The sequence below is a fragment of the Heloderma suspectum genome, chromosome 2, assembly GCF_057233095.1.
Source record: "Heloderma suspectum isolate Gila_16-S chromosome 2, 16-S_ref, whole genome shotgun sequence".
Lineage (NCBI taxonomy): Eukaryota > Metazoa > Chordata > Lepidosauria > Squamata > Helodermatidae > Heloderma > Heloderma suspectum.
The window spans coordinates 320,549,156-320,563,296 of record NC_139459.1 but is presented as its reverse complement, the minus strand read 5'-3'; positions in this window follow the sequence as shown (position 1 = coordinate 320,563,296).

Genomic DNA, 14,141 nt, shown 5'->3' with positions numbered 1-14,141 from the left:
GTTTGGCCACATTGAAACTTGGGGTCTATGTTGTTCACTTATTTTACAATTTGGTGAGAGCAATGTTAATCTCTCTCTCTCTCTCTCTCTCTCTCTCTCTCTCTCACACACACACACACACACATGCCACATAAATAACCTTGTACACTGAGCTGAATCTAAACTACTTGAGTCTCTTAGTCCCAAGTGATTCTTCTTTTCTTTGTCATATTCCAGAAGATATCAGTTTAGCGCAAGACTTCAGTATTCCAGTAGAAATAGATTACAATCCTCCCAGTTTGTTCCATAGGAATTATCTTTGTTCAGCCCAATTTGCACAAATTGTCTTTGATATAGGTAGGTAAGTAGATAGATATTCAGGAGGTGCCAATTAAAGACCCATCTCTTTACTCAAGCCTTCCCTGATTGATTGTGCTACCCGTTTTTTTTTGTTAATTATGATGTTGTATTTGGTTTTAATGTTTTTATAAATGTTTTCTATGCATGTTTTATATTTATTATTATGTATTTTAAGGTTACTTTGTAAAGCACTTAGATTTTTTTTAATATGGTAAACAGTATAATAATTATTTTCATTAGAAAATGAAATATCATCATTATTTTTATTACTGTGAGGAACATTTCATCTGACAACAACTTGACAGATGCTATGGTATCTTGCCATAGAAAAACTGGTAAATGCATGTTTTTGTTTCCTCTTAGGGACAGACTGTCAATTTTCACTTGCCTCTTTTAAGCTAACCATTTCTTTCCTTCCATGATGACAAAAGCCATACTCTTTCTGCTACCAAAATATACTCCTTTCCATTTTACTAAAGCACAGAATTGGGCTGTGAATTTATCTAGTTCACCATTCCTCTCACTAGCAATGGCCACCTTACCAGACCGGGGCCCTGACTGACTGATTGATTGACTGATTGATTGATTGATTGATTTAAATCTGCCCACTAACCAATGTTATCTGGAGGGATCGAAAACAGTTAAAAGACTAAAATGCCATACAAATAATTAAAAATATAAAGTAAATACAAATATTTAAAAGAATAAAATGCAGTACGATACAAAACAACAAACAGCACAGGAATCAATAAAGTAGCCATAAAATCTAGAACTGGTCTCTAAAATGCCTGGGAGAAAAGAAAGGTCTTTGCTTGGTATCAAAAAGACAGCTGAACCTCTTTGGGGAGGGTTTCCCATAAATGGAATGCCACAACTAAGAAGGCCCTCCCAGGGCCTCCAGATAGGCCTTGTCAGTGAAGGAATGGGCTAGACTTTGGGAAGGCCAAGCAGAGGAAGAAGGGTAGGAAAAGAAAAAGAGTGGACAGTTCTAGCTCTAATTCCGATCCTGCATTGGGCACCCCATGCTCCCTTCCTAACACCAGCTATTCAGCCCAACTGGTTCAGGCCCCAGGCAGGGTCAATCCTGCCTGCAAAGTCTCACCAACCTATATTTCTCATCCTCTACAGCTTCTTTCCACTTGGACAGCAGGTAAGGGTTTAACAAAACTTCAGGATGTCTATCATGGTGAACAATATGTGCAGTCTAGAACCAGCTTACATATTGACAGTTTGGTAACTACTTGTATTAGAGGCTTGTTTGGGGAAAACACTGAAGCAGATAAATAAGAGGTCAGCTCTGGATTTTCTGTACATAAACCGAACTGCATGTGGGAAAGGCTAGGACTGAAAATGCTTCCTTATTGGGTGGTTTTGTGGCAGAGAAGACTTTTGCCACAGTCCTGCAGTAAGTGGAAATGCTACATCTGCAAGAGAAAAAAAAGTTTAGCTAAACATTTCCTCCCTGTCATAAGTCTATTAAAGTCCAGAAGTCCACCACTCTAAATAAACACCTGATGTCAGTGAACTACCTGCACTATTATATATATATATATATATATATATATATATATATATATTTCCATTAAATATTTTGAGTTGCCAACATTTGTGTGTGTGTGTGTGAGTTGCTTGTGAACAGACCTTTCATTTTGTTGTCTGATAAAGACTCACATATCAATAGCCATGTGGCAAATTTTGCTTTGCCTGCTTCTAGATATGGAACCAAAGGTGTGCCAAATGAGACTGAGAAGTATACTATGGTGTGTGTATTTTAAAATTGATTTTTTTTATATTGTAATTTCCTGTGCAAGCACCAAGTCATTGCTGACTCCTAGAGGGACACCACTTTCGCTGGCATTTTCATGGCAGACTATAGCGGGTGGTTTGCCATTGCCTTCCCCAGTCGTGTGACTACCTTTCCCCTAGCAAGCTGGGTACTCATTTTACCGACCTCGAAAGGATGGAGGGCTGAGTCAACCTGAGCCGGCTACCTGAGACCCAGCATCCGCTGGGATCGAACTCAGCTCGTGGGGAGAGTTTTGGCTGCAATACTGCTGCCTACCACTCTGTGTCTTATTTGTATTTCCCTTTTCTGAATATGTTAGTAATTTTGTGCTATATGTTATATTTATGGTCAAAGAAAATAAACTTAATTACTGGCTTTCTAAAAGGGTTAAATTTTACAAGGGGCAAGGAAAATGAGTGTCCTTGTATAGGATACAGATGGCCATTATAGTATTAATTTAACTAGTCATGCCTACTTTAGGTTCCTAACCCATGTGAATATATGAAGGTTGGCTTTGAGGAACCATTTTAAATGACTCACCTTGCCACTTCTTTCTTTCTGTAACAAATTCTGTTACATGATATTCTGATCTTTTCAGTTCTTTTCATGGTTGTTGGGAGTAATGTTGCTTGCAGTTCCTTTATGGCTTGGTCAGCTTCATGAGATGCTTATATAGCCATTTTGGAATTGAGGTGGTGCTGCTGATGCTAGTGAACAGACATCTCAGTTTAGCCTAGGAGCCCTTTATAAAGCCAGAGAGAGGGAAGACAGGAGAGCGGAGGACAGCTGCAGCTGACAGGAGGGTCGCTACCAGGAAATAGCCTAGACGCTTGGTGATGGAACGGAGGAAACTGATAAGTAGGATGTCACTCAAACAGGCCCTTACTGACAGGCACTTCGAACAAGAGGTGACATTATTCGAGCAATAAGTAATTGTAAGAATGGCTTTTTAAAAGTAAATAGTAGATGGGGGACTTGATCTGGAGTAGGATCGTGTGGTGCAGGAGGGGACTTTTCTCCAATATTATTGTCTAATCTGGATTAAGGGGGAAACTCCCATTGGCATAAATGCTAATAACAACAGCTGGGGGGGGTCTATATTGGGACCATGGTATGGTCAGCCCTATCCCACACTGCAGTCCCAATCTAGATGGGGAGGGGGTACTTTAAAAAAATCACAATTGCTAATTACCATAGGTAACACCACATCTGTTTTGACTGTCAGTATAAGGAGATCAAGTGTGACTGGGAGAGACACCAAGAACGCAGTGCCAGCACCTGACACAGGACCTCCTATGAATGTCCACTGTGACAGCTACAAGAACAAGCCCAGACAGGCCAGCTAATCATGAAGTGAGTCCTGCTCCGCCAGAACAGCCAAGTACTAAGAAATGGATTTGGGTGCTTGATCAGCAAATGTTAATGGTTGGGAATGAGCCCTCTGAAGCAAAGGTGGCCAGGTTCCCCTCCAAGGGGGCACCTCATCGTGGTAATTACCCTAGCATGGCCTAATCTATGTATGTTTCTAACAAGAACCTAGGTTCTAGTCTTGCGATATCAAGGGTGACTCCAAAGAATAATTTTAAACATAGTGTCTTGTTAAAATCTATAAATCTAGATTCTAGATCAGTTGTCTATTGTCTCCAGTCACACAGTAAGGTGACCGGTACCATGCTCCAGCAGCTAGTCTGAAATATGGGTAAATGAGAGTCCTAGCCAAAGACAATCAGCTTTCCATGTGATTAGAGGTACCAAACAAGTACCAACCCAAGGCAGCAAAACCAGAAGGAAAGTCCCTCCTGAAGACAGATCATAGATCAGGCCAGGGTGACTACCATAAAAATAAATGAAAAGGTCAGAATAATGTGCAGTAGAATTTGTTACAGAAAGAAGATGCCAGGAAGGCTATATGCTGAAAACTGATATACGACACCATGAAATCGCACACGAAAAAATAAATGAAAATGGTGGAATGATTTCATGGGCTGTTAGATGGAAATTTAAAAGCAATCAGGGGACTATGAGAAGAGCGAGGCTGATAGCAGTATCTTTTGATTTTTTTCTTTTCTTGGCCATTTGGATATCAGAGATAAGTGACTGATGACAGAACTACCACTGATGAGTTTTTTATGGCTTTTGCTACTTCTATTTCAGCATCTCTTTATTAACAAACTGTGTAATTTTAACCCTGGTTATGAATGTTTAATCTGGACATCAGCAGGTATTAGGCATTCAAATATGATCCATTTTATACTTATCAGTTCTAGCTGCAATTTTCATTATCTATGGAATATGCACAGTTGTTGTTTTAGCATTAGCTGCTCTTTGTTCCATGTGTGTGTTTCCCCACAATCTAATACAGCAACTTTAATTACTTTGTATGCCAAATGAGTGGCCTTTCTGAGGTATTTCACTGTCTACTGAATCTAGTGTGTATCTGAATTAATAGATCTATGCAAATCTATCTATCTATCTATCTATCTATCTATCTATCTATATCTATATATGTATATGTACATGTAGTGTACGTGTGTGTGCGCGTTTCAACTTTGATTATCTCGTATTGATATTGGCTAAAAGGAGGTGATACTAAATTTGGTAATAACAAACTGTAGCTTTCTGCCTTGTTCCTTTGCCCTTGCAATTACTTTTAAAATAGGCCAGCTCTGAGAGGATAAATAACCATAAAAATAATTAATCTAGAATACTTTCCAGCACAAGGGAGGAAAACAGGAAGCAAACACTACCAACAGGCTATTTTCCAGGTAATTAGATTTAAAGAAAGGTGAAATTCACTTGACACAAAAATAGTGCATATAAATAACTGGGTTCATTATACATAAACAACAACCCCCTTCAAATCTATTTCTTAAATTCCATTTTAGAAATTTGGTAGCTAGCTACTATAATACAATGTAGTCATGATATGTGAAAATTTGTTCTTGAAAGCAAATTATTTTCTGTATATTATCAATGTAATCATTTGAACAATGATGAATGGGAAAGATTCTATTCTTTATTTCTGCAGGATCCATATATGAGGAAATCTGTATTTGTGGTGGCACAGTAGATATTCTGTACAGTGATGCAATATTTACAATTAATCATCATTAATCATGTGTATTAGATTTATGAAAATCTGCAGACATTGAGGAAAAGCGTACTGAGGATATCAGTTATTCAGCTCAGCCAATCAAGTTATTCAGTATTAATGATACCTATTAAGCAGTAGTCACATTCCTCAGTAAACATCTAAAGATTCTTCAGCAAATTGGTCGTATTCTCTCCATCTTCATATAACAATGGGTTACAGCATTCCTGTGGGGCAAAGCAAAGACAAGCTGACCTCCCTGTGGTCTGCCTAAGAACTGGGTAGTAAATAGGGTCAAACTATACAGCATCTGAGTTCTCTCTCTTGGGAAGTCAAGAACGAGCCAGATTCAGGGTCCAGCTGGGCCGCATATGCCTCCTCCTGCCACCTGTAAGGTGCTTTGGTGAGTTACTCTTACAGTTCAGATACGTTTTAGTGAGCTAGTTTGATGTTTCATTTTATTTTTAAAAGCAATGGACTATTTCTGAACTCTTCTCTGTTTGGTTCTTTAATAAATATATTGAATTGGAAACTGCACTTGATTTGATTCTCCTGCCTAGTTGGAAGGGTGGCCTTACCCATATGCTGGGCTGCTTGGCAATAACGGTTGTTATTAGGGATGTACAAAACACTTACCTGGTTTCATCCAGGGACATCTGTGGTGAGGGGGAGGCACTCCATCCCTCCCCCCAAAATTCTTCCCAGCTGTCTCTGCTCCACGGCTACTCCGTGGAGCCGCTGGCCAGGGCCGCCCGCAGCCGTACATCCGGCCGGTGGGCTGCGCAGGGATGCAAATGGCGGCCGTCATAGCTGCCGCCATTTGCGTCCCTGTCTTTTGCCATGATAGGCTACGTATATATTTACGTAGCCTATCATGGTAAAAACAAAAAGGAATGCAAATGGCGGCAGCTACGGCGGCCGCCATTTGTGCCCCTGTTTTTTTTGCCATGATAGGCTACGTGAACATTTATGTAGCCTAACACAGCAAAGAAAACAGGAACGCAAATGGCGGCGGCTACGGCAGCCGCCATTTGCGTTCCCTTTTTTGCCGTGATATGCTACGTAAATATTTACGTAACCTATCATGGCAATAATGAAGAAGCTAAAGGCAGCCACAGATGCGGCCGCCATTTGCAAAGCAGCACGAACGCCACCAGGTAGGTGCCCTGTTTCACGCGCCTTTCATGGGGTGGTGGGGTGGGGGCTTTGTTCCGCCACGGATTTCCGGTGCATTTGGCCCCACTGAGATCCGTGGCGGAATTCTCCAACATCCCTAGTTGTTATATATGGTATATATGGATCCCTCTCCATGTCTCTATATATAAAAGCCATAAGCCTGTCTTCTTATATGGGCAGGATAAGGGATATTAAAAATACATGAGTGGTTATGGCACTGCCTCTGAAGAATATTGACAAAAAGGTGTTTTGCAGCCCAAACCTTGCAGGGTTGGTGGTGCAGACACACCAGTTTGTCACAGTAGGGAATAAATAAATAAATAAATACATAACAAGGGGGGTGGGGATCTTCATGACAACGGAATGAGAAGATCACTGGAGTATTATCCAGAATTTCATGGAATAGGCTTTGGTCTGTCAGAGCAAGAAAAGCCGAGTGTACCGTATGTTTAAAATCTAGGGATGTACGAATCCCTTACCTGGCTCCTCGCAGGGGCATCTGTGGTAGGGGGGAGGTGCTCTGTCCCTCTCCCCAGAATCCTCCCTGGCCACCTCCGCTCCGCAGTGGCTCTGCAGAGCCGCCGGCCAGGGTCGTCTGCAGCCGGAGTTCAGGCCGCGGCCGGGCTGCTGTGGCCACAAATGGCGGCCGTGGTAGCAGCCGCCATTTGCGGCCTTGCAAGCAGCTGTGATAGGCTACGTAAGTATTTACATAGCCTATCACGGCAAAGAGCAGGGACGCAAATGGCGGCCGCTACGCCATTTGCACCCCTGCTCTTTGCCGTGATAGGCTACGGAAGTATTTATGTAGCCTATCACGGTAAAGGCAGCCACGCAAATGGCAGCCACCATGCCATTTGCGTGGCTGCCTTTACCGTTATAGGCTACGTAAATACTTACGTAGCCTATCACGGCAAAGAGCAGGGGTGCAAATGGCACAGCAGCTGCCATTTGCGTCCCTGCTCTTTGCCGTGATAGGCTACGTAAATACTTACGTAGCCTATCACGGCTGAAAGGACGCAAATGGTGGCTGCAGCAGCCTGGCTGTGGCCGTCCAGGAGACCAGCCACCGCTGCCGCATCCGCCCCAGGTAAGTTCCGTTGTGGGGGGATTTTGCAGGTTGGCGGGGGCCGTTCCACCACGGATTCTGGGGGGCCGGATTCCGCTTCACTGGAATCCATGGCAGAATTCTCTGACATCCCTATTAAAATCTGGTTTCCATGGGTCACACAGCGCTTCAAAGGAACGTACTTCCTGGTTTGTTGAAGGGAGTAGAATGGGATGTCATCAACCTGGCAAGGGCTGCTCAACCAATGAGAGTGACTTGTTTCCTGCCTCTGTCCAGGCCCCCTCCCTTTTTCATAAAGGAGCCAAAATTCCTGATTCTCCAGTACAGCATCTGAAAGTGCCCTATGAGAGCATCCCCCCCCATTTTGCCCCATTCCAGCAACTGCCATGGAGTTATTGCTCCCCCCTTCCCCAGTGTGTGTGCTTTTGCCTGAAGAAGCCAAAATCCCTGATTCTCAAGTGCAGCATCTGAAGGCTGCCCCTAAGAACAGGCGCAAAGAGAGAGACATGCTCTGGTGCAGATAAAAAAAGATTCCTTAATAAACTCTTCTTAAATGAGCCAATAAGCTCATTTAAGAAGAGTTTATTAAAGAATCTTTTTCTTATAAGCACCAGAGTTTGTCTCTCTTTTTGTGCCTTCACTGTGGTGCTGTTTACCTCTTTTTTTTCTACTTGAGTCCCCCTAAGAGCATCCCCCCCCCAATTTTGCCCCATTCCATTCCAGCAAACTGTTGTGGAGTTCTTGCTTCCACCCCCTTTCTCCTTCTCTGGGCACTTTCTCCCTGCTCGCAATGACGGGCTCCCCAAACCTCACCAGATCACTACTGTGATAAAGCTCTTGGTATTGGAGAAGCGACTTTACATAATATCAAAGAAGTGTCTTTCACAATATTGGAGACATGATTTAACCCAACAATGGAGAAGTGAAGTAATGTAAACATCAGAGAACTGCATCACCATGGAGGCTAATTACTCCCACTGGTGAAATGGGAGCGCAGCGCAGGTAGGGATGTCAGAGAATTCTGCCATGGATCTCAGTGAAGCCAAATGCCAGTACATGCAGCCCTCCAAAATCCATGGCAGAACGAAGCCCACCCCCCCCCCACGAAATGCGCGGGAAACAGAGCACTTACCTGGTGCCGTTCACGCTGCTCTGTGAATGGTGGCCGCGTCTGCCGCCACCATTCCCTTCCCCATTTAGGCCATTATAGGCTATGTAAATACTTACATAGCCTATTGTGGCTAATGCAGGGACTCCATTTGCGTCCCTGCGGAGGACGTGATAGGCTACGTAAGTATTTACGTAGACTATCATGGCAAAAAAAGGGAACGCAAATGGTGGCCACTGTAGCCGCCACCATTCGCGTTCCTTTTTTTTTTTTTGCCGTGATAGGCTACGTAAATATTTACGTAGCCTATCACGGTAAAAAAACAGGGGCGCAAATGGCATAGCGGCCACCATTTGCGCCCCTGTCTTTTACCATGATAGGCTACGTAAATATTTACATAGCCTATCACAGCCAAAAACATGAACATCAGAACCAGTCAGTCAGAACCAGTCAGAACTCTAAAGGATCTATCTATGGTACTGAACCCATCCCCACAAAATAGGTTCAGCATCTTGGATAGCTCCTTTAGAGTTCTGACTGAAACCCAGAGCAGATTCACAGCCCAACTGACATCAGAACCACCAGCCTCTACTGGATGAGGAGAAAGCCCCAATGCATGAGTGAAGGTTCACTCATGTGACATTGGATTTCATGCACAAACTGAACTGTGATTTATATATGGGAAGGCAACTGTCTATGAACATTCTTCAGAACTTGAATATACCACAGTCAAACCTTCAAAAGGCAGCCGTTGGAGGATATGATCAGTGCCTTCTTCTTTTTGTGCCCTGATCTCATTTATCCCCCTGGCCCACCTCATACACACATACACTGCCAATACTCGTTTTCCTTCTATTTCTTCTACTGGCTTTCTTTGCATCTGTAATTTCCATCAGTATCACTGCCAACATGATGCCACCCTCAGCCATGTCTTTCTGACCCTCAGTCAACTAACAGTACGAATCAGGAGCAGGAATACCTAAAAGGGGGAATTCAGTTGTACTGTTGGGGAATCCACAAAAGCCCATAAATGCAATGATGGTTAGGATATCAGTGATGGTAACAATGGTGGCTTTAAAATACATTCCTACAGTATACTGACCAGCACATTTTGGTACAAAAGGGTTGGACAATGTGGACTTGGGTTACAGAAGAATTCCTCCCCCCCCCCAAACTCTCACTAGAATGAAATATCTCAGTTGGAATGAAAAGTGTATTGGGCCTGTATTTCATATGGTTTATGTAGTAGTGAAGAGGTCTCTTTAGTGATATTCCATTCTCCTGAGGAATGATTCGGCCAAAACTTTGCTTAATACAGCTGGGAAGAGGTTGGTACTTGTAGTTGTATTGATCTTCTCCTGCGACCTTAACACTGAGGCTGAACCAATCCAGTGGTCTCAGGTTTTCTCACATTGTTCTATCAGGCATTTTTTCCAGGAATCTGCTCTCTAAGAGATAGCATCTCCAATTTCATCACTAGAATAAATCTGTTAATTATTATGTTCTATGTTTCCTGAAAGAGCCCAAATTATGTCTGAAAGTTTGGCTTACAATTAAAAAAAAACCTGTTGCTGTACTTATTCTGTATTTGATGAAAGTATGTGCTATTTTGCATTCTTCTCTTCATGTTAATTACTTGGTTGTTTTACACTGGCAATTAAGTCCTTAATCAATTGCTTTTGGTGTCCTTTAAAACCTTAGTGAATGTAAATGGCATAACATGCTAATAAACTGCAGCAGAGGTGTAATTTTTGTCAATTTTGGCCCAGCGAGGCCAATTTACCCTTTGTAGATCTGGTCTCCTGCTGGTGGAACGTCATCAAAACCAACTGAATTACATCTGCTTCAACAGCATTCATTCATGCAAGGAGGGAGAAGTTTATTTTGTGTGATAGAGATAGCTGGAGAGTCATGTACCATTCTTCTTTTGACACAAGGTACTCATTAGTTTATACTGAGCTGCATAACACAGTTAAACCTGAATTTGTTCAGTCGTTCAGTCGTAACCAACTCTTCGTGACCACATGGACCATAGCACGCCAGGTCTTCCTGTCCTGCACTCTCCCCTGGAGTGTGCTCAAGTCCATATTCATTGCATCAGTGATGCTATCTAGCCATCTCATCCTCTGCCATCCCCTTCTCCTTTTGCCCTCAGTCTTTCCCAGCATCAGGGTCTTTTCCAGGGAGTTTTCTCTTTGCATTAGGTGGCCAAAATATTTGAGCTTCAACTTCAGTATCTGTCCTTCCAATGAGCAGTCAGGGTTGATTTCCTTTAGGATTGACTCATTTGACCTCCTTGCAGTCCAGGGGACTCGTAAGAGTCTTCTCCAGTACCACAGTTCGAAAGCATCAATTCTTCGGCGCTCAGCCTTCCTTATAGTCCAGCTCTCACAGCTATACGTTACTACTGGGAAAACCATAGCTTTGATTAGACGAACCTTTGTCGGCAAGGTGATGTCTCTGCTTCTTACTATGCTGTCTAGGTTTGCCATAGCTTTCCTCCCAAGGAGCAAACGTCTTTTAATTTCATGGCTACAGTCACCGTCTGCGGTGATCTTGGAGCCCAAGAAAGTAAAATCTGTCACTGCTTCCATTTCTTCCCCTTCCATATGCCAGGAAGTGATGGGGCCAGATGCCATGATCTTCGTTTTTTTAATGCTGAGTTTCAAATCAGCTTTTGCACTCTCCTCTTTCACCCTCAACAAGGGGCTCTTTAGATCCTCTTCACTTTCTGCCATTAGGGTGGTATCATCTGTGTATCTGAGATTGTTGATAATTCTCCCGGCAATCTTAATTCCGACCTGTGATTCATCCAGCCCAGCGTTTCTCATGATGTACTCTGCGTATAAGTTAAATAAGCAGGACGACAATATGCAGCCTTTCCCAATTTTGAACCAATCGGTTGTTCCATGTCTGGTTCTTATTATTGCTTCTTGACCCTCGTACAGGTTTCTCAGGAGACAGGTAAGGTGGTCTGGTACTCCCATCTCTTTCAGAATTTGCCAGAATTTGTTGTGATCCATACAATCAAAGGCTTTAGCGTACTCAATGAAGCAGAAATAGACATTTTTCTGGAATTCTCTTGCTTTCTCCATGATCCAGCGAAAGTTGGCAATTTGATCTCCAGTTCCTCTGCCTCTTTGAAACCCAGCTTGTACTTCTGGTAGTTCTCTGTTCGCATACTGCTGAAGCCTAGCTTGTAGGATTTTGAGCATCACCTTGCTGGCATGTGAAATGAGCGCAATTGTACGGTAGTTTGAACACTCTTTGGCGTTGCCCTTCTTTGCAATTGGAATGTAAACTGACCTTTTCCAGTCTTGTGGCCACTGTTGAGTGTTCCAAATTTGTTGGCATATTGAGTGCAGCACTTTAACAGCATCATCTTTTAGGATTTTAAATAGCTCAGTTGGAATACTGTCATCTCCACTAGCTTTGTTGTTACTAATGCTTCCTAAGCATTAGGAATGCTTACTTTGTTGTTAGTAATGCTTCCTTGACTTCACTCTCTAGGATGTCCGGCTCAAGTCCAGTGACCGTACTATCATGGCTATCAGGGACATTAAGATCTTTCCTGTATAGTTCTTCTGTGTATTCTTTCCACCTCTTCTTAATCTCATCTGCTTCTGTTAGGTCCCTGCCTTCTTTGTCCTTTATCATGCCCTTCTTTGCACAAAACGTTCCCTTGAGATCTCCGATTTTCTTGAAGAGATCTCTAGTCTTTCCCATTCTGTTGTTTTCCTTGATTTCTCTGCATTGTTCATTTAAGAAGGCATCCTTGTTTCTCATAGCTATTCTCTGGAACTCTGCGTTCAGTTGGATATATCTTCCCCTTTCTCCCTTGCTTTTCGCTTCCCTTCTTTCCTCAGCTACTTGTAAAGCCTCATCAGACAGCCACTTGGCTTTCTTGCATTTCTTTTTCTTTGGGATGGATTGAGTTGCAGCCTCCTGAACAATGTTATGGACCTCCGTCCATAGTTCCTCAGGCACTCTGTCTATCAGGTCTAATCCCTGAAATCTATTCCTCACCTCCACTGTATATTCGTAAGGGATATGATTTAGGTCATACCTGAACGGTTTAGTAGTTTTCCATACATTCTTCAATATAAGCCGAAATTTTGCAACAAGAAGCTCATGGTCTGAGCCACAGTCAGCTCCAGGTCTTATTTTTACTGACTGTATAGAGCTTCTCCATCTTTGGCTGCAAAGGACATAATCAATCTGATTTCGATATTGACCATCTAGTGATGTCCATGTGTAGAGTTGCCTCTTGTGCTGTTGGAAAAGAGTGTTTGCTATGATCAGCGTGTTCTCTTGGCAAAACTCTATTAGCCTTTGTCCTGCTTCATTTTGTACACCAAGGCCATGCCTGCCTGTTATCCCGGTGATTTCTTGACTTCCTACTTTAGCATTCCAATCCCCTATAATAAAGGGGACATCTTTTTTTGGTGTTAGTTCTAGAAGGTGTTGTAGGTCTTCATAGAACCGATCAACCTCAGCTTCTTCGGCCTCAGTGGTTGGGGCATAGACTTGAATTACTGTGATGTTGAATGGTTTGCCTTGGATTCATACTGAGATCATTCTATCATTTTTGAGATTGTACCCCAGTACTGCTTTTCCCACCCTTTTGTTGACTCTGAGTGCTACTCCATTTCTTCTAAGGGATTCTTGCCCACAGTAGTAGATATGATGGTCACCTGAATTAAATTCGCCCATGCCTGTCCATTTTAGTTCGCTGATTCCCAAGATGTTGATGTTCAGTCTTGCCATCTCATGCTTGACCACCTCCAGCTTACCTTGATTCATTGATCTTACATTCCAGGTTCCTAAACAATATTGTTCTTTACAGCATCAGGCTTTCTTTTCACCACCAGACACATCCACAGCTGAGTGTCTTTTCGGCTTTGGCCCAGTCGCTTCACTCTTTCTGGCGCTACTTGGAAATACCCTCTGCTCTTCCCCAGTAGTATATTGGACACCTTCCGACCTGAGGGGCTCATCTTCCAGCGTCATATCTTTTAGCCTTGTGATAGGTTCCATGGGGTTTTCTTGGCAAAAATACTGGAGTGGGTTGCCATTTCCTTCTCCAGTGGACCACATTTTGTCAGAACTCTCTGCCATGACCTGTCCAACTTGGGTGGCCCTGCACGGCATAGCTTATGGCTTCACTGAGTTACGCAAGCCCCTTCGCCACAACAAGGCAGTGATCCATGAAGGGGCAGTGATCCATGACGGGGATCACTGAATACTTTAAACCTGAATACTTTGAATTAATTCCACATAATCCTACTGACACCATTGCTGTAGACTAGTTTAAATCCAAGAAGTTAGCCATGACAAGATGCTAGATTAATGTTACTGTGAAATAATTTTAGCTGCTTTATTTGTATTTTACTTAGCACTAGACTTGAAAATGTGGGGAAAGTGCATCCTGAAAGAACTGAAATGAGATAGTGTCAGCAATGTCTTTTTTTAAAAAAGCACCTTGCACTAGAACTGCAACCTCCATATGTTTGGATTCATTCACTAATCTAAGGGCTAGAACATTTACAGTACAATCCAATTGCACACTCACTCA